Here is a 22583-nt window from a genome sequence, read left to right on the forward strand (position 1 = left end):
GTTGCCTTTTTATATTTAAATTGTTCAGTGTATTTTTCCAAAACCAAGGAATTGTTTTTTAAAGCCGCAGTACCATTACTAAAATCAGAAATTAGTATTTCTCTAATGATATTATATAATCTATAGACCTTATTCAGATTTCTCCAATTTTTTCAATATCATTGACTGTAAAAGAAAATCCAATATTATACATTACATTCCACTGTCTTGTCTCTGTAGTTTCCTTTAATCCGAATTTTTCTGAGTTTTTCTTTTTATTTTATGACTGACAATTTTTAAGAGTACGGGCCAGGTATTTTGTAGAATGGCCCTCAATTTGATTTTGTCTGAGATTTCCTCATGATTAGATCCAGTGGTAAAACTAGGATTGGTGATACCCAGTACAGAAACTCATGGTGTCACCACCACCCCCATAGATTCTCTTCCTATACTAGATAATACAGAATCCTTAGCAATTTTTTTTGTGCTGTTACCCATAATTTGTGATTCCCATAAATCATTGTTCCTTTCTTTAATTACTACTTCATTCTCAAAGTTATTGATTTAGGTTCACAAGTACTAATTATCACAATATTGTAGCTGGCAAAAAAAAAAAAATTTGCAGCCGAGTCAATTCATTCTCATAGTGACCCTCTAGGATAGAGTAGAACTGCCCCATAGGGTTTCCAAAGAGCAGCTAGTGGATTTGAAGCACCGACCTTTTGGTTAGCAGCTAATGAGAGACTATATATAAAAACACCAGCAGCAATGAGAACAACAGTGTGTGCTTATAGCATGTGCAGGTGAAACCACGTGATTCGAAGCATCATTGTAATTGGATAATAATGACAGCTCTGACCAGAGCCATTAGAAGTTTCAAAAAGTAAATTAGCTGAGGGGGGCCAAAATGGCAGAGTAGTCAGATGCTTCCAGTGGTCCTCTTACAACACAGACCTGAAAAAACAAGTGAATCGATTATATATGACAATCTAGGAGCCCTGAACAACAAAGGGAAAGTTGAGGAATCAGACTGAGTGGCAGGGGGAGGGAGAGACATTACAGAAGCAGCAAGGAGTTGCCAAGCCTGGCCTGGCAGGAACCTGCACCCTGCAGGCCAGATCAGCTGCCGTGCACAGTGAGGCAAGCAATGGCATTGGGGACCCATTTTACACATTGAGAGAGACCAAGCAGTGGAGAGTCTGCTCAACCCTCCAGAACCAGCAAGAAGCAACCCTCAATCAGCAAAAGATAAGTACAAGTGAACAACCTACCGTGCAGATAAAAAAAAACACCCTGTTTGGGAAGAACCTCTCTCCCATTTATCTGCTCCCTCCTTACTCTGCACCAGATCCTAGCCAGCTTCAGTGATTGCTGCTTCCCCTGGGACGGAAGTAGGGCCCATCATGTGCCCTGAGACATTCTCCCAGCCTGGGAGAGGGAACGCATTAACAAACAGGACAAAATAATCTGCCAGTTCCCCTAAGCCAGGAACTCAGGGCAGGTACCACTCCTTTGCCTAAGGAATCCACAGACTTCAAATGCCTTTTATCACTGTGTAGACCTGTGCAGGCCCATTTCAACAGCGTAGGCCCTCATTACCACAATACAACAGGGTATATACCTGAAACCTAATGTCACTGTATCAGCTATATGGTGAAGTGGCAAGTTCATGACATTTGACACTATTCTGCCCATTAAGCAGGTCCTCACCTACCCACATCAGGGGCATGAGGACTAGTGGCTGCACCCATGGCACCTATCCACCTGCTAGAGGGGTCCAAGAATAAGAGATGCCTTCCAGACCTTACAGCCAACATCGTTGAGTGCCCATAGTCCAGCTGCAAAACCTACCCACCTGCATACTCCAGGGAACAGGGACATGCTTTTCTCCCATACACGTAGGAGCAGCCATCAGTGCATGACCCCCTACTGCAGCCAGATGATTGCCTACTCCAATCACCCCTGCCAGTCAAGGACTGTAGGTAAGAGCCTATACCACACACTTGGTGACCAACTATCTGGACACCTGAGCTGAATCCATACAATAAAAGTGAATGGACTCATGGGCTCAAATACCTAGTAACAAATCTAACCACCTGGATACAGGACATTAGAGCTTCAAAGGCACCAAAAATCAAACTAGTTCACATGAGCAGCCTACTTAAGCATATCAAAACAAAACAAAAGAAGCTAGGACACAGTAAGCAAACGTAAAATAAATAAATATAATAACTTACTGATGGCTTGGAGACCGTGGTCAATATCAAATTCCAAAAAGAGGCAGACCATGATGGCTTCAGCAAGCTCCCAAAACAAAGATCCAAGAAATTAACCAGAGGAAGAAAACTTCTTGGAATTACTGGAGGTAGAACAAAAAAGATTAATATACAGAAGTTTTCAAGAGATTAGGCAAAATGCAGAATAAGCCAAGAAACACACAGACAAAGCAATAGAAAAACTTAAAAGATTATAGAAGAGCACAATGACAAATTTAATCGGCTTCAAGAATCCATAAAGAGACAGGGAGCAGAAGTTCAGAAGATTAACAAGAAAATTTCAGAATTAGATGACTCGATAAAAAGTCATAGGAGCAGAATTGAGGCAATGGAAGCCAAAATTAGTGAGATGGAAGACAAAGCACTCGACACAACATATTTGGGAAAAAGCAGGTAAAAGAATTAAGAAAAATGAAGAAACCCTAAGAATTATGTGGGACTCTATCAAGAGAAATAACCAATGAGGGATTGGAGTACCAGAACAGGTGGGGGATAACAGAAAATACAGAGACAATTGTTGAAGATTTGTTGGCAGAGAACTTCCCTGATATTGTCAAAGATGAGAAGGTATGTATCCAAAATGCTGATTGAACCCCACACAAGGTAGATCCCAAAAGAAAGTCACTGAGACATACTATAATGATACTTGCCAAAACCAAAGATAGAGACAATTTTAAGAGCGGCTAGAGATAAACAAAAAGTCACCTACAAAGGAAAGTCAATAAGACTAAGCTCTGACTATTCAGCAGAAACCATGCAAGCAAGAAGGTAATGGGATGAAATATATAAAGCCCTGAAGGAAAAAAAATTGCCAGCCAAGAATTGTATATCCAGCAAAACTGTCTTTCAAATAGGATGGCAAAATTAGGGCATTTCCAGATAAAACGAAGTTCAAAGAATTTGCAAAAAAAAAAAAAAAACCCAAATTACAAAAAATAGTAAAGGGAGTCCTCCAGTTAGAAAATCAATAACATCAGATAACAACCCAACACTAGAACACAGGACAGGGAAAACCCAGATAAGGAGTCACAAAAATAAAGTTAAAATGCTAAAAATAGGGAAACATAGATGTCAATATGTATAAGATGACAACATTAAAACATAAAAGAGGAACTAAAAAACATAGTCATAGATCTTTCATACAGAGAGGAAGTCAAGGCAATATCAAGAAAGAAAAGATTGGTTTAATCTTAGAAATGTAGCGGTAAAGAGTAAGGTAACCACAAAGGAAACTGACAATCCTACACATCAAAATAAAAAACAAGAAAACATAAGATCAACAAATACAAAAGCAACAACAATGAAAAAGATGAAAATTCATGAAAAAAAACTCAGCACAGAAAATTAAGTGGAACAAAGCAACTATCAACAACACACACAAAAAGACATCAAAATGACAGCACTAAACTCATACCTATCAATAATTGCACTGAATGTAAATGGACTAAATGCGTCAATAAAGAGACAGAGAGTGGCAGAATGGATAAAAAAAAAAAAACACTATTTGTCTATATGTTGCCTACAAGAGACACAACTTAGAATCAAAAAAAAAAAAAAACTAAAACTCAAAGGATGGAAAAGGATATATCAAGCAAACAACAATCACAAAGCAGCAGGAGTGGCAGTACTAATCTTTGACAAAATAGACTTTAAAGTAAAATCCCCCACAAAGAATAAGGAAGGACACTATATGATGATTAAAGGGTTAATACACTAAGAGGACATAACCATAATAAATATTTACACACCCAATGACAGGGCTCCAAAATACATAAAATAAACTCTTTTCAGCATTGAAAAGAGAGATAGACAGTTCCACAATAATAGTAGGAGACTTCAACACACCACTTTCAGTGAAGGACAGAACATCCAGAAAGAAGTTCAGTAAAGACACGGAAGATCTAAATGCCACAATCGACCAACTCGATCTCATAGATATATATGGAACACCCCGCCCAACAGAGCCAAGTATGCTTTCTTTTCCAGTGCACATGGAACATTGTCCAGAATATACCACATATTAGACCATAAAGCAAACCTTAACAGAATCCAAATCATAGAAATATTACAAAGCATCTTTTCTGACCAAAAATCCATAAAAGCAAAAATCAACATAAAAAGCAGGGAAAAGAAATCAAACACTTGGAAATTGAACAACACCTTGCTCAAAAATGACTGCGTTATAGGAGAAATTAAGGATTGAGTAAAGAAATTCACAGAATCAAATGAGAATGAAAACACATCCTACCAGAACCTTTGGGACACAGTAAAAGCAGTGCTGAGAGGTAAATGTATAGCAATAAATGCACACATCCAAAAAAAGGAAAGTTCAAAAATCAATACATTAACCCTACAACTTGAACAAATAGAGAGCAGCAAAAGAAGACCTCAGGCACCAGAAGAAAGCAAATAATAAAAATTAGAACAGGTTTAAATAGAAAAACAATTGAAAGAGTTAGCAAGACCAAAGCTGGTTTTTTGAAAAGATCACCAAAACAGATAATCCATTATCCAAACTGACAAAAGAAAAACAGGAGAGGAAGCAAATACCTGAAAAAGAAATGAGATGGACTATAGCACAACAGACCCAGCTGAAATTAAAAAAAATCATGACACAATACTATGAAAAATTATACTCTAACAAATTTGAAAACGTAGAGGAAATGGACAAATTTCTAGAAACTTACTACCTATCTAAACTAACACAAACAGAGGTATAACAACTAAATAAACCTACAACAGAAGAAGAGATTGAAAAGGAAATTAAAAAAAAACTTCCAACAAAAAAAAAAAGCCCAGGCCTGGATGGTTTCACTGGAGAATTCTACCACACTGTCAGAGAAGAGCTAACACCACTACTACTAAAGGTATTTCATAGCGTAGAGAAGTATGGAATATTCCCAAACTCATTCTATGAAGCCAGCATAACCATGATACCAAAACCAGGTAAAGATACCACAAAAAAAGGAAATTACAGACCAATGTTCCTCATGAATATAGATGCAAAAATTCTCGGCAAAATTCTAGCCAATAGAATTCAACAACACATCAAAAAAAAAAAAAAAATTCACCATGACCAAGTGGAATTCATACTAGGTATGCAGGGATGGTTCAACATTAGAAAAACAATCAAAGTAATCCATCATATAAATAAAACAAAAGACATGAACCACATAATCTTATCAATTGATGCAGAAAAGGCATTTGACAAAGTTCAACAGGAATAGAAGGGAAATTCCTCAACATAATAAAATTCATTTATACAAGCCAACAGACAACATTATCCTAAATGAAGAGAGTCTAAAAGCATTCCCCTTGAGAAAGGGAACGAGATAAGCATGCCCTTTATCACCACTCTTATTCAACATAGTGCGAGAGGTCCTAGCCAGAGCAATTAGGCAAGAAAAAGTAATAAAGGGCATCCAAATTGGTAAGGAAGAAGTAAAAGTATGGACCCAAAGTCCATTAAATGGGGAAAAGACAGCCTCTTTAACAAATGATGCTGGCCTATGTGGATATTCATCTGTAAAAAAATGACTCAAGACCCATACCTCACACTGCAAAAAAAAAAAAAAAAAAAAAGAGCTCAAAATGGATCAAAGACCTAATATAAAATCTAAAATAATAAAGATCATGGAAGAAAAAATAGGGACAACACTAGGAGCCCTAATACATGGCATAAACAGTATACAAAATATCACTAACAATGCACAAAGACCAGAAGAGAAACTAGATAACTGGGAGCTCCTAAAAATCAAACACTTATGCTCATTCAAAGACTTCACCAAAAGAGTAAAAAGAGAAGCTACAGACTAGGAAAAAAATTTTGTCTACAACAAATGAGATCAGCATCTAGTCTCCAAAATCTATATGATATTGTAAAGCCTCAACAACAAAAAGACAAATAACCCAATTAAAAAATGGGCAAAGGATATGAACAGGCACTTCACCAAAGAAGACATTCAGCTGGCTAACAGATACATGAGGAAATGCTCACAATCATTAGCCATTAGAGAAATGCAAACCAAAACTACAATGAGATACCATTTTGCCCCAACAAGGCTAGCGTTAATCCAAAAAACACAAAATAAAAAATTCTGGAGAGGTTGTGGGGAGACTGGAACACTTACACACTACTGGAGGGAATGTAATATGGTACATCCACTTTAGAAATTGATTTGGCACTTCCTTAAAAAGCTGGAAATAGAACTACCATGCAATTCAGCAATCCCATTCCTTGGACTATAAAAAATATATATATATCCTAGAGAAATAAGAGCCCTCACACGAATAGATATATGCACACCCATGTTCATTGCAGCACAGTTTATAATAGAAAAAGATGGAAACAACAAAGGTGCCCATCAACAGATGAATGGATAAACAAATTATGGTATATTCACCCAACGGAATGCAATGCAATGATAAAGAACAATGATGAATCCATGAAACATCACATACCTTGGAGGAATCTGGAAGGCAGTATGCTGAGTGAAATTAGTGAGTCACAAAAGGACAAATACTGTATGAGACCACAATTATAAGAACCCAAGAAAAGGTTTAAACAGAAGAAAACATTCTTTGATGGTTACGAGGGTGGGGAAGGATGGAGGGCGTACTCACTAATTAGATAGTAAATTATTTAAGAATTTACTATTTTATTTATTTAAGAATTATTTAAGGTGAGGGGAAGGACAACACACAGTACAGGGGAAGTCAGCACAACTGGACAAATCCAAAAGCTAAGATGTTTCCTGAGTGCAACCAAACACTTCAAGGGCCAGGGTAACAGGGAAGGGGGTTTGGGGACCATGGTTTCAGTGGATGTCTAGGTCAATTGGCATAACAAATTTATTAAGAAAATGTTCTGCATCCCACTTTGGTGAGTGGCATCTGGGGTCTTAAAAGCTAGCTTGCAGCCATCTAAGATACATCAATTGATCACAACCCACCAGAAGCAAAGGAGAATGACAAGGACAATACTAGCCCACAAGACAGAAGGGGCCACCATAAACCAGAGACTCCATCAGCCTGAGACAAGAAAACTAGATGGTGCCCAGCTACCACCAATGACCACCCTGACAGGAAACACATCAGAGAAGCCCTGATGGAGCTCATGAAAAGCGGGGTGCAGAACTCAAATTCCAGTAAAACGCCCAGACTTAATGGTCTGACTGAAACTGCAGGGAGCCTGGACGACATGGCCCCCGGACTCTCTGTTAGCCCAGAACTGAAACCATTCCCGAAGCCAGCTCTTCAGACAAAGATCAGAAAAAAAAAAAAAAAAAATTTTTTTTTTTTGTAAGACATAAAATGATACTTGTGAAGACAGTGCTTCTTAGCTCAAGCAGATACATGAGACTAAATGGGCGGCTCTTGTCCAGAGGCAATACGAGAAGGCAAAAAGGGATAGGAGCTGGTTGAATGGAAATCCAGGGTGGAGAGGAGGAGTGTGCTGTCACATTATAGGGAGAGCAACTATGGTCACATAGCAATATGCGTATAAATTTTTGTATGAGAAACTGACTTGATCTGTAAACTTTCACTTAAAGCACAATTAAAAAAATAATAAATTAGCTTAGAGTTTAGGCTTGTAAGTATACTGATATGTGAATGCTGGGCTTACAAAAAATGTTTTTGTTGTAACTAACTGTAGGGATATATTTATAAAAAATAATAAATTTCTGCTGAAACACTACACAAAAATTTTATAGACAGTCATTTTAGTATCACCTCCCTCTGACAATATAGCTGGTGTGGTCTGTACCCCTCCTCATCTTCTTAGTTGCACCTCTGATTAGACCCAGTTTATGGCAGGAATACCACAGAAGTGAGGCTGAGTTGTTTTCAGTTATCATATTAGGAGGCATATGCTGTTGATTCGTCCCATAACCAGAAATGTTACATTTGATTATTTGGTTAAGGCCATTTCTGCCAGTTTTCTCCAGTATAAAGTTGCCACTTTACCTTTTATAATTAATAAGTATCTTACAGGGAGATATTTTGAGACTCTGTAATATCCTGGAGGGTCAAGTGTACACACCAAACCGGAGCCTATTTCCGTCAAGTCTGTTCTGACTCACAGCAACCAGGCACCTCAAAAGGAAGGTCTGGCAGTCTACTTTCGAAAAATCAGCCATTGAAAATCCTATGGATCACAGTCCTGCTATGACACAGGGTTCACCAGGAGTCAGAGTTGACTCAAAAGCAACTCATTTTATTTTTTTTTTAAAAGCATTCATTGTGTTTGTTGCCTAAAAGAATAATTATGATAGTTGTCAGGTGCTTTTCTAACTTTATTATTCTTTCTACATTTGTTTGTTGACTTTCTTCTATAATAGAAATTTTTCTCCTTTTCTATTATTTATATCAGTGTGGATTCGTGACTTCTTAACTTCAGTTCAGTAGATTACAATCCTTTACTGTTGTTTATTTGATCCTTACATTGCCCCATATTTTAGAAGGAAGTCAAATTAATGTCCATATTATTTTTGTCTTAGACAAGTGATGGATGGGGTTGCATTTAACTGTGAAATAAGGAGCCAAGGAGAAGGAGAAATTTGGAGGGTAAGGTAAAATTGGGGTTAATTTCTGGATGGGATGAATTTGAGATACATTTGGAACATCCAAGAGATGTCCAACAGACATTTAAGGTAAATCGGTCCTGAGATCAGAAAGGAAACTAGGCTGATGATAGAGATTCGGGAATCACAAACAAATGAATTAAATCTTTGGTGTTTAAGAGGGGCCTCCCAAGAGGGGATGAAACCTAAGTAATCCTGAGTAACCCTGATATTAGGAGACATGGTGAGGAGGAGGAGCCCAAAGGGAGCTGAGAAGGAGCATCCCCTGGGAGGGAGGACCTCAACATTACAAAAGCCAAGAGAGTGATATAAAAAAGGAATGGTTGCAGAAATAAATGCTACCAAGAGGTCAAGATTAATAGGAACTGAAAAATCTCCATTGGATTGAGCACAGAAGGGTTATTTGATGACCTTGGTGAAAGCAATTTCAGTGAGTAGTTGGGAGCTGCAGCCAGATTTCTAGGGGGACTGTGGTATGAAAGAGAGATAAGATTATGGCCACAGGGAATATAAGGGTTTGACACTGTAGGGAAGAAAAATGAAGGCAAGAGCTGGAAGCCATATGGGCTTAAAGGGAGGCTTTTGTTGGAAGGGACTTGAATATATGTATACACTGATGAAAGGAGTGGTCTGGAGATAAAAATTACAATGCAGGAAGGAGAAAGGGAGATACCTATTGATAACTGTGGATACCAATAGAGATGTTTCAATAAACCGATGCAGTGCTGGAGGTGCTCACTTGTCTATGTCAAGAAATTTAGAAGGCAGCTACCTAGCCAACAAATGATGAGATCCATATTTGTGCCCACTGCAAAGAAGTGATCCAACAGAATGTGGAAATTATCAAACAATATCATTAATATCACATGTAAGTAAAATTTTGCTGAAGATAATTCAAAAGCAGTTGCAGCAGGATATCAAGGTGGAAATGTCAGAAATTCAAGCCAGATTCAGAAGAGGATATAGAATGAGGGATATCATTGCTGTGTCAGATGGATCTTGGCTGAAAGCAGAGAATATCAGAAAGATGTTTACCTGGTTTTTATTGACTATGCAAAGGCATTTGACTGTGTGGATTATAACAAATCATAAATATTGTGAAAAATTGGAATCCTGGAACACTTAATTGTGCTCATGAGGAACCTGAATACAGACAAAGAGGCAGTCATTGAACAGAACAAGGGGATACTGCATGGTTTAAAATCAGGAAAGGTGTGCATCAGAGTTGTACCCTTTCACTATACTTATTCAATCTGTGTGCTGAGCAAATAATCTGAGAAGCTGGACTATATGAAGAAGAACAGAGCATCAGGATTGGAAGTAGACCCATTAAAAACCCGTGATATGCAGATGACACAATCTTGCTTGCTGAAAGTTAAGAGGATTTGAAGCACTTACATATGAAGATCAAAGACTACAGACATCAGTATAGATTACACCTCAACATAAAGAAAACAAATATCCTCACAACTGGACCAATAAGCAACATCATGATAAACAGAAAAAAATGAAGCTGTCAAGGATTTCATTTACTTAGATCCACAATCAAGGCCCATGGAAGTAGCAGCCAAGGAATCGAACAATGTATTGCACTGGGCAAATCTCCTGCAAAATACCTCTTTAGAGAGTTAAAAAGCAAAGATGTAACTGTGAGGACTAAGGTGGTCCTGATCCAAGCCATGGTACTTGACCCAGTTGCCTTTTATGCATGCAAAAGCTGGATGATGAATAAGGAAGAGCAAAGAATTGGTGCCTGTGAATTATGGGGTTGGCAAATATTGCACATACTATGGACTGCCAGAAGAATGAATGCACCTGACTTGGAAGAAGTACAGACAGAACACTCCTTAGAAGGAATGATGTTGAGACGTCATCTTATTTACTTTGAATGTGTTATAAAGTAGGACCCATCCCTGGAAAAGGACATCATGCTTGGTAAAGTTGAAGGTCAGTGAAAGAAAGGAAGACCCTCAATGAGATGGATTGAAATGGTGGCAGCAACAAGGGGCTCAAGCATAGCAACAATTGTGAGGATGGCACCGGACCAGGCAGTGTTTTGTTCTGTTGTACTATGGTTGCTATGAGTTAAAACTGACTGGACTGGCACCTAACAACAACAACAACCTGTAGATATGGGAGGGGATGGATCCAAATTGTGTGTCTCCTCCCTAGGCTTTTGGTTCTTTTTCATTTTCTTGGGGTCTATTTTCTCACATAAAGTCCCTGAGTGGTGCAAATGGTTAACACCCTTGGCTGCTAACTGGAAGGTTGGAAGTTTAACTTCACCCTGAGGCACCTCAGGAGAAGGTGATTACTGAAAAAATCAGACAATGAAAACCCTATGGAGCACGGTTCCACTCTGATACACTTGAGGTCACCATGAGTTGAAATCTACTCTAGGGCCACTGGTTACTTGTTTTCACACACACTTGTAAGATTCCTATGTTTTGGGGTCAGAAGTTCAGAGGATATAAAACCTGAACTCTATCTTCCAGTCTCCCCTAAGAATGAGTTGTCATGTGCCAACAAGTCAATTTTGACTCATAATGACACAATATGACAGAGTAGAACTGACCCATAGGGCTTACTAGCCTGTAATCTTTATGTAAGAAGATCACCAGGTCTTTTCTCCCATACAGCAGCTTGTGGGTTTGAACTGCTGGCTTTTTGGTTAGCAGCCGAGCACTTAACCTTTGTACCACCATGACTCCTTTAAGAATGGGTACTACTTGCCAAACCTTTCTAGTCTAAATTTAGAGGTTTTCATATGAAAAAGGAAGGATTATGTTTCAAAACATGGTAATTTAAAGTCCTTGTGTATGTCTACACCAATACTTGGTACATTTATAAAAGCATACTTGGAAGTCAGGTCATACATCCATTACTCTTCCTTCTCCTTTTCTATGTTATATTAAAACTGATATCATATGTACGGTGTTTCCAGTGATCTCTGTGATTCCTTCCAGTGAATTTTTGGATTTAAAGGGAGTTTTTTTAGTGGGACTGGCTGGTCTGAAGTGCAGGGAGCCATATGGACCCTGGTGCTTACAGTTAGTACCCCTTGATCTAGCCCTAGGTGGCTAGGGACAAGATAACCTAGCCCTATGTGGCTAGGGATGAGATGACCTATCCCCACATGGCTACAGATGAGATAAAAGACCTGCACAGGCATCAGGGGAATGAGATGAGCTCTCTCTGAGTGGCTAGGGATGGTATATGACAGCTGCATGGGCATCTGGGGTATGAAGCGGCCATGGAAGGAAGGCTGAGATTTTTAAATGGTGGGTGTGGAACGGGATACCACACAATTTGGCATCAGATGTGGGTGATTTTAGTCTCCCTTGACTGGTTTGCACAATCAGCGATGTGATCAGGATAAGATTGCTGATTGCAAGTGTCTATGTTCCGTGCAATGCTTATCTTTTCTCATAAATTTATTTTTCATGCCCTGTGTCCATTTTTCCTTTTTAATTTGTAAAAACCCTATAACAAATCACTTATTGAAAGGATAAAGTGAACTAAGTAAGAACTTAGTAAACAATACCTTATATAATCTTCACAACAATTCTCTAACATAGTGTTATTATTATTACCTTCATTTTATGGATAAGACGGCAAGAACATTTAAAAATATTGTCCAAGATTACAGGCCAGTAACCAAGGAAAGCCAGGATTGAAATCCAAATCTGTGTGACGGATTCTTCTCCATTTACCATTCTACATGCCAGGAAAACTTTTTTAAAAGTCTTGGTGTTGGGTTTGTATTGACTTTGCTCAAAGAATTTGCTATTTGCCCTCATTCTTAAGACTTAATCCCTAAAAGAAACTTTAGAACTTCAGTATCTTTACTAAGGACTCCAGACCATACCTAAACAGGTTAGGTGAGGTGATGAGGTAACTCTGGACTGGGGACTGACTACACCAGAAAGACCCACCTTGTGATCCCCGCATGAGTGACTTCAGGGAAAAGAGGCAGGAATTTGCGTTATGTAATAAGACCCCCAATAAAAGCTCTGGACGTAGGCAAATGACCATGGGCAAGTGGAGAAAGCCATACATGCACGTTCGTTAAAGCCACACATGGCACTTGAGAGGGTAGTGCACCCTTTGAGACATGAAAGTTCAATGTTGGGAACCTCCCAGGCCTTGTCTTAGCATCTCTTCATTTGTGTCCCTTTTTGCTACAATAAAGCTAAAATCATAATTATATCACTTTCCATGAGTTCTGTGAGTTGTTCCAGCAAATTATTGAACCCAAAGGAGCAGTGGGAACAAGAAAGTCAGAATTGAGGGAACTTAGGAGAGCCTTAAGCTTACAGCTGGAAATCTGAGAGGATAGAGAGAAACACTTGAATTTGTAGCCAGCAGGTCAGAAGTGAGGGTATCATGTGGACACTCAAATTTTGGTTGGCTTCTGCATATTCAACAGTCTGAAGGGCAGCATCCTTTTAACTTCTTAGATGTGACCTAGCTCCAGGTGGCTAGAATCAGAAAAAAAGTGCTACATGTGCAGCTGATGTAATAACTGAAAAGAGAACTAAAAATATATCTCTCTCTCTATATAGATATATAAAAAAAAGAAAAATTTTTTTTTTTTTTTTAGAGAGCTGTATATATATATATATATACATATATGCACACACACACACATACAGTTGTTGTTAGGTGTAGTTGAGTGTGTTCCTACTCACAGCAACCCTACGGACGAGAGAACTAAACACTGCCCAGTCCTGCGCCATCCGCACAATAATTGCAATGTTTGAGCCCGTGGTTGCAGCACTGTGTCAACCCATCTCTTGAGGGGCTTCCTCTCTTTCACTGACCCTCAACTTTACTGTGCATTATGTCCTTTTCCAGGGACTGGTCCTCCTGATAACATGTCCAAAGTACATGAGATGAAGTCCTGCCATCCTCCCTTCTAAGGAGCATTCTGGCTGTACTTCTTCCAAGACAAATTTGTTCGTTCTTCTGGCAGTCCGCGGTATATTCAGTATTCTTTGCCAACAGTATAACTCAAAGGTATCAATTTTTCTTTGGACTTCCTTATTAATTGTTCAGATTTCTCATGTGTATGAGGCATTTGAAAATACCATGGCTTGGATCAGGCCCACCTTAGTTCTCAAAGTGACACCTTTACTTTTTAACATTTTAAAGAGGTCTTTTGTAGCAGATTTGCTCAATGCAAGATGTCATTTGATTTCTTGACTACTGCTTCCATGGGCATTGAATGTGGATTCAAGTAAAAAGAAATCCTTGAAACCTTAGTCTTTTCACTGTGTATCATGATGTTGTTTATTGGTCCAGTTGTGAGGATTTTTGTTTTCTTTATATTGAGGTGTAATCCATACTAAAAGCTATAGCCTTTGGTCATCAGTGCTTCAAGTCCTCTTATATTTTAGCAAGTAAGGGTGTTGTCATCTGCATATCACAGGTTGTTAATGAGTCTTTCATCAATCCTGACACCGCGTTCTTCTTCATATAGTCCAGTTTCTCAGATTATTTGCTCAGCATACAGATAGAGTAGATACAGTGAAAGGTTACAACCCTGACCCACAATTTCCTGATTTTAGACTACGCAGTATCCCCTTGTTCTGTTCGAACTACTGCCTCTAGGTTGATCTACGTATAGGTTCCTCATGAGCACAATTAAGTGTTCTGGAATTCTCATTCTTTGCAATGTGATCCATAATTCATTATAAACCACACAGTCGAATGTCTCCATAGCCAATGAAACACAGGTAAACGTCTTTCTGGTATTCTCTGCTTTTAAGCCAAGATCCTTCTGACATCAACAGTGATATTCTTCATCCCAAGTCCTCTTCTGAACCTGGCTTGAATTTCTGTCAGTGTATTGTTGCAACCATTTTTTGAACTGTTTTCAGCAAAATTTTACTTGCACGTTATATCAATGATATTGTTAGATAATTTCTGCATTTTTTTGTATCAGCTTCTTTGGAATGGGCACAAATATGGATCTTTTCCAGTTGGTTGGCCAGATAGCTGTCTTCCAAATTTCTTGGCATAGACTAGTGAGCACTTCCTGCATTGCATCCGTTTGTTGAAACATCTGAATTGTTGTTCCATCAATCACTGGAGCCTTTTTTTTCACCAATGCCTTCAGTGCAGCTGGGGCTTCTTCCTTCAATACTATGGTCTCTTGATCATATGCTACCTCCTGAAATGGTTAAACATCAACCAATTCTTTTTGGTACAGTAACTCTTTGTATTCCTTCCACCTTCTTTTGATGCTTCCTGCATTGTTCAATATTTTCCCCATACCAAACAAAACAAAATCAAACCTGTTGCCGTCGAGTCAATTCTAACACATAGTGACCCTATAGGATAAAGTAGAATTACCCCACAGAGTTTCCAAGGAGCAGCTGGTAGATTTAAACTGCTGACCTTTTGGTTAGCAGTCAAGCTCTTAACCACTGCACAACCAGGGCTCCATTTTGCCCACAGAATCCTTTAATATTGCAACTCAAGGCTTGAATTTTTTCGTTAGTTCTTTCGGCTTGAGAAATATCAAGCATGTTCTTCCCTTTTTGTATTCTAACTCCAGTTCTTTAGATGTTTCGTTATAATACTTTGTTTTGTCTTCTCAAGCTGCCCTTTGAAATCTTCTGTTCAGTTCTTTTACTTCGTCATTTCTTCCTTTCACTTTGGCTAATCTACCTTGAAGAGCAAGTTGCAGTCTTTTTTGACATCCAGTTTGGTCTTTTCTTCTTTCCTGTCTTTTTAAAGACCTTTTGCTTTCTTCATGTATGATGCCCTTGATGTTATCCCCCAACTTGCCTGGTCTTCAGTCATTAGTGTTCACTGTGTCAAATCTACTCTTCAGATGGTCTCTAAATTTAGCTGAGATATACTCAAAGTCATATGTTGGCTCTTGTGGTCTTGTTTTAATTTTCTTCAGCTTTAACTTGAACTTGCATATGAGCAATTGATGGCCTGTTCAGCAGTCAGCCCCTGGCCTTGTTCTGACTGATGATATTGAGATTCTCCATCATCTCTTCCCATATACATAGTCAATTTGATTCGTCTGTAATCCAGCCAGTGAGGTCCACATGTATAGTCACTGTTTATGAGGTTGAAAAAAGGTATATTCAATGAATAGGTCATTGGCCTTACAAAATTCTGTCGTTTCTATCACCAAGGCCATATTTTTCAACCTCTGATCCTTCTCTGCTTCCAACTTTCACATTCTAATTACCAGGAATTTTGAATGCATCTTGAATGTGTGTTTGATCAATTTCATACTGCAGAAGTTGGTAAAAATCTTCAATTTCTTCATCTTTGGCATTATTGGTTGGTGCACGAATTTGAACAGTAGTAGTATTGACTGGTTTTTGTAGGTGTATGGATATTATTCTATCACAGACAGCTTTGTACTTCAAGATAGATCTTGAAATGTTCTTTTTGATGATGAATACAATGTCATTCTTCTTCAATTTGTCACTACCCCCTGTAGGAGAACATGTGACTGTCCAATTCAATATGGCCAATACAAGCCCATTTCAGCTCACTAACGTCTAGATTATTGATCTTTACGTGTTCCATTGCATTTTTGACGATTTCCAATTTTCCTAGATTCATGCTTTGTACACTTTATGTTCCTATTATTAATGGATGTTGCAGCTGTTTCTTCTCATTTTGAGTTGTGCCATATCAGTTAATGAAGGTCCCCAAAACTTTACTCTATTAGCATGATTAAGGTCGACACTACTTTGAGGAGGTAGCTCTTCCCTAGTCACATTTTGAGTGCTCATCTTCTGGTACTATATCAGAGAATGTGTCTGCTGGTATTCACAGTTTTTACTGTCCAATTATATTTATATATATATAATTATATTTAGATTTTAGATTTGCCTACTCACCTGGGAAAACTAACATAATCCCTAGAGCCCTTCCAAAGTTTAAAACATAAGACCAATTATTACAGTTTCATCTTAGTTCATACTGATTATATCCTGTACATCAGCTTGAGATGTATCATCACATGTGGTAGCATTCTACGTTTGTACTTGAGTGTATTTGGGACTCTGAAAAAGTATTATATAAAGTAGGTTTATATTCATATTTGGAGTCCCTGGATGGTGCAAACAGTTGCTAACAGAAAGGTTGGAGGTTTGAGCCCATACAGAGGTGCCTTGAAAGAAAGGCCAGGTGATCTACTTTAGAAAATACAGACATTCAAAACCCTGTGGAGCAGGGTTTTACTTTGATACATGTGGGGTCACTATGAGTTGGAATTGACTCAATAACAACTTTTTTTTTTTTTAATGCTCATATTAGGACATTTTGAGGGTAACTGACATCTAGCAGGCACCTGATAAAGTTTATACTCTTTTGAGGATGGCATGGTGGGGCAATGAAGAACATTAGCTGAGAGCATAGAAATCTGGGAAGGCCTTTAACCTGAACCCCAGGAAGTCACTGAGAAATGAAGGTTCAACTAAATGGTCTCTGAGACCACTTCAGGCCTTGGCTTTCTGAAATTCTCCCACTCTCCATAATAGGCATCCCTTGGTTTCCCTCATTTTTGCTTGCTTTTTTATTTTTCCCTCATTCTTTTTTTCTCCTTTATGCTCCCATTCTTCCTGTTTTCTTTTTTCTCTTCTGACGTGCATTAGGCCTGTGAGTGGCACCCTCTAGGAAAATTTGTCTGACCCTGTAACCCTCTGATCAAATGATCACCTTCTCATGGCCTGGGGTCTGCCCTCCCCATCCAAGATCCCAGAAGCCCTAATTTACACAGGAGGGAGGGACAGAAGGAATGAGATCTGGAAACTCTCTAAATCTACCTTTTTGAGTTCCTGCACCCAGTGCATGTCTGCATGTCGCCATCTAGTGCCCAAATTAAGTTCTTTTCCTGTCAAGTCCATGCAGCCCGGGGCGGCGGGGGGTGGGGGGGGAGTTTTCTCCCACAGGAGGGAGAAAGTCACGAAAAATAAAAAAGACATTATTTTGTTTTAAAATAAAAATAGTTTTATTGATTTCCAAGAAAAATGTACATTCCTAAAACTTAGGTTATCTATTGAATAGAAGATCACTCAGAATATGGAAGGAGAGTTTTAGCTACTGAAATATTAATGAGCATATTTGATATAGCAACTGAAAGGAAGCATTCTAGTCCTTTATCCTTTGTGTTCACTTAACCCTTAAAAGATCCCCAAGCATGTTCATGGAGCCCTCGTAGCACTGTGGTTAAGAGCTCAGCTGCTAACCAAAAGGTTGGCAGTTCAAATCCACCAGCTGCTCCTCAGAAACCCTATGGGATGGTTCTGCTGTGTCCTATATGGTCACCGGAGTCAGGATTGACTCAACGACAACTGATTTCTTGGTTTTAAGTCTGTTCTTGTGTTTTATCTAATTTCAATCCCAAAATGGCCGGAGATAGCTGATCTTTCCCTGAAGTTCCAAATGGTCTACTCAACTCTCCATACATGTCCAATAGACATAACGAATGTCACTATGTGCAAAACAGAATTCTTGATTCATCACCTCCCAAACCCATTTCTCCCTCCACCCTTGGCCACTGGACACCATCATCTATCTAGTTGCATAGCCCCAAAGCCTAACCATCACTCAGGACCTCTCTCTTTCTCATATTTTATATTCAAAACACTGGTAATTCTTGTTATCTTCACCTTCAAAATATATTCTAAATATAACTTCTTACCAGCTACACAGCTGACATCTTAGATTAAGCTACAATTGTATTTCTTCTGACAACAGCAATATAAACCTAAGGAGTCTGCCTCCTTCTTTCCTCCGTCCCTTACTCTTCACTTAAACAACCAGAGTGATATTTTAGATATGTAAGTCACATCATGTCACGCCTCTGTTCAAAACCCTCCCGTGACTGCCTGTCACAGTTAGGATTAAAATCAAAGTCCTCTCTTTAGCCTGCTCTCTGACCTTATCTCCCTCCACCTTTTGCATCCCTCACTCTGTTTCTACTACACTGGCCTCCTTGACGTTCCTTGGATTTTTGCCCCTGTACTTTCCTCTTTCTGGAATCTCCTTTGCCCAGATTTTTATTCCCTCCTTCACTTCCTTTAGGTCTCTATTCAAATTTACCTCCTCAGAGAGGACTGTCCCAACCACCTCGTCAAATAGAGCCACGTCCACTTTCTCTGTTCCCTTAAAACCCATCACTATCAAGTAGATTGCAACTCCTAGCAACTGTATTGGACAGAGTGGATCTGCCCTATAGAGTTTCCAAGGAGTGGCTGGTGGATTTGAAATGCCGACCTTTTGGTTAGCAGCCAAGCTCTTAACCACTGTGCCACCAGAGCTCCCTGTATCCCCTTAAAAAAAAAACCAAACCCACTGTCATCGAGTCGATTACAACTTATAGCAACCCTATAGGACAGAGTAGAACTGCCCCATAGAGTTTCCAAGGTACGCCTGGAGGATTTGAACTGCTGACTTCTTGGTTAGCTGCTATAGCACTTAACCACTGTGACACCAGGGTTTCCTGTATTCCCTTACCTGGATTTATTTTTCTTTATAGCACTTACCACCTTATAGTTGATTACATTTCTGTGTGTGCATATTGTCTGCCTTCCCTGACTAAGATGTAAGATTCATGAGGACAAAGACTTGTTTTGGTCCTTGCTGAATCCTCAGCTCTAAGTACATACGTAGTGGCCACTCAATGGTGAAGGAATGAATAGCTGTTCATTTGAATCATATGAAACTGTTGATATCCTAAAATATTTAATCTACAAAAATAAAAATTTCAAATATTTCAACCTTATAATTATTATTACCATTTTATATGTGGGGAAACTAATACTTAATGAAGTAAAATGACTTTTCCAAGTCAAAAAGAGAGAGAAAATGAGAGACAGACTTGAAGCATTTCATTCAATGCAATACTGACTGAACTCCCATTATGTGTGAGACACTGTGGTAGATTTGGGGACTTTTGAGGAAGTCTTGCCCCATCTCCCGGCTCAACTTTTCTCCCTTTGTAGCATAGGATATACTCTCTGCTGAGGCTGGCAGGCTTAGGCAGGGCTATATGTGTGCCTGGAACAGCACAGGTCTCTGCAAAACAAGCATGGTCAGGACAGTGTGGACTGCTCCTTGCTGCTTTGTAATTCCTGGCACCCAGGCGCCTTTCCCAGCATGGGACTTGGCCCTATTCCTCCTTGTCCCAGAGGGAATATAGAACTGCCCTTCCATATTATCCATCCCAATTCCACTTCGACATTGTGAAGTTGCAGTCCATATGCAGGACATCCTCTGCATCCCTGACCCAGAACCAGGACCATCCTGAGAGGGTATGGATGGGAAATTACAGGGATCCCTGTACTTCCATACTCATTAAGCCAACTGCATGGACTACCAGGGCATCCAAAGACAACTGCATGAACTACCAGGGCATCCAAAGGTGGGGAAGTAGAAGGCTGACCTGCATTTCTTTGACAGCAAAGAAAGCAAGTATTTGTGAACTCAGGGATCACAGGAGGGGATGATTAAGCAACAATTGTGAAGGGAACACAGGACAGGGCAGTGTTCAGTTCTGTTGTACATAGGGTTGCTATGAGTGGGAACCAACTCGATGGCACCTAACAACAACAAATGTGTTTAGAACTTGTTCTCCCAGACTGCTACCCCTCTGAGTCACGGTGGGGAGGGTGTGTGACAGAAGGGAACGAGGAAATTAAAAAGCCATATCCCTACCTCTTCCTTTAGCCCTCTTCAAGCCTTCCTTAACTTTTCTTTTTGTTCATTTTCCCTGTCCAATATTTTGTTTCAGAATTAGTTGAAAAAGTCCTATTCTTTTTCTTTAACTGGCATTTTGCTTATCCTACACTTTATTGAGCTCTAGGGCATTTCTGCCCTATAAATAAATAAAACTATTATTATTATGTAGCTCCCCTCAGAACATTAGTTGAAGGGGAGAAGTGACATTTTTCTTTATTTGCATTAGAAATGTGTCGCCGTCACAACAGCTCTCCTCTTGCCTTTGATTAATGGTGTAATTATTCACACTAGCAACACAGATGGAATGAGTTTGAACTTGGTGTGAATTAATACACCAAAATATGTCCCCTGTTCTCTCTCATTGCCTAATTAATTCTGAATTATGAAATTTCCTTTGAGCTATCCAAAAAGGAAAGTCACTGCATTTCAGAGCAATTATTCTTCTTTGTAATAAAAATCAAATGATTTGATAATTATGGGACATTTGAAAAGAGAATGGTCATTTCAGCATTCTGAGATGAGGAGAGCAGACATCATAAATCCTTTTTCAAATGGTTTTATAGTGAAGAACATGTACACGAAGCTGTGTACAAGGGTCCCCAGAGGAGACTAACTGCATGAAGCAGCTTTACCACTGGAGGAGTAGTGGACAGCTTAGGAGCATCACCCCAAGTGTTTCTCCCACTCCTGTGCCTTGATGTCTGAAATTTCCACTATGAAGGCCATGCCTTTGGATCAGGACATCATCTTCAGAGGTTCCCAGTTAAATATGAGTGGCTTGTCCAGGGAGAATAACACAATTATCCACCAGTGCCAGGTGAGGAGAACTTGCCAATCCATGACCACCTATGCCCACATCCTTGCTAGCTGCCCTTTCAAGACAGAAAGAGTCACTAATGTCAGTTTCTGAAACTCAAGACATTGATTGGGCCACAGTAGTTAATGGGTGGGATGTTGTGAGACAGAGGCAAAAACATAAAAACATAGCCCCTGCTTTTTTGGTTCTCAATTCCACTCTGTGGAGATGTGTAAGTGGATTATAGGCTTTAGAACTCACCTCAATTGCCTTTCTTCCTGCAGATTTCTTGAGAGGGTATGATTCCAAGAATTAGATTTAGGACTTGGAGGAAAAGCCTGAGCTGTAAGGTCTTCTTCAACCATTATTAGCACTTTGAACCAGAGTACTAGTTATTTGAACAACCATTAGATAGCTAGAGATTGATAGTTGCCATCAAGTCATGTTGGCCTTGTGTACAGCAGGATGAAATGTTACCTGGTCCTGCACCATCCTCACAATTACTGGCATGTTTGAGTTTATCATGCAGCGTTTGTCTGAGCATCTCCCTCGTCCTCAATGGCCTTCCTCTTCACCAAACATGATGTTCTGCCCCAGCGATTGATCCCTCCCTCAAAGAAAGTGAGTTGGACAATGTTTTTCTGTGATCCATAAGGCTTTCATTGGTTAATTTTTAAAGTAGGTCACCAGGCCTTTGTTCCTAGTCTGCTTTTGTCTAGAAGCTCCACTGAAACCTGTCCACTATGGGTGACTCTGCTGGTACTTGAAATACCAGTGGCATAGCTTCTAGAATCGCAGCAGCTTACAAGCCACCACAGTACAAGAAGCTGACAGATGGGTGGTGGAACAATCATTAGCAGAGTGGTATTTTAATTCTTACTTGTTATTTCTTGTGTGGCTCCCTTAGGATCCTCAGGGAATTTGGGAGAATAGAATAATTGGTATAGCAGGATTTTAGTTTTTGTGTGTGTGTGTGTGTGTGTGATTGTTTTGTTTTGAATTCCTGTCCATTGTATGACATCATTATAAAATTCCAATATAAAATCAAGCAATATTCATCACTCATATGATTATCAATTAGTTTATCATATTACATTGAAATGATGGTCCTCTTCTGGATTATCCTTGTCAACATATACACATTCTGTATTATATCTCATGTGGAAAAAAGAAATGCAAAACAGAATTTCCTAAACCTCACAACTCCCTCTACAATCTCACCTCACA

The sequence above is a fragment of the Loxodonta africana genome, chromosome 10 (assembly GCF_030014295.1).
Source record: "Loxodonta africana isolate mLoxAfr1 chromosome 10, mLoxAfr1.hap2, whole genome shotgun sequence".
NCBI lineage: Eukaryota > Metazoa > Chordata > Mammalia > Proboscidea > Elephantidae > Loxodonta > Loxodonta africana.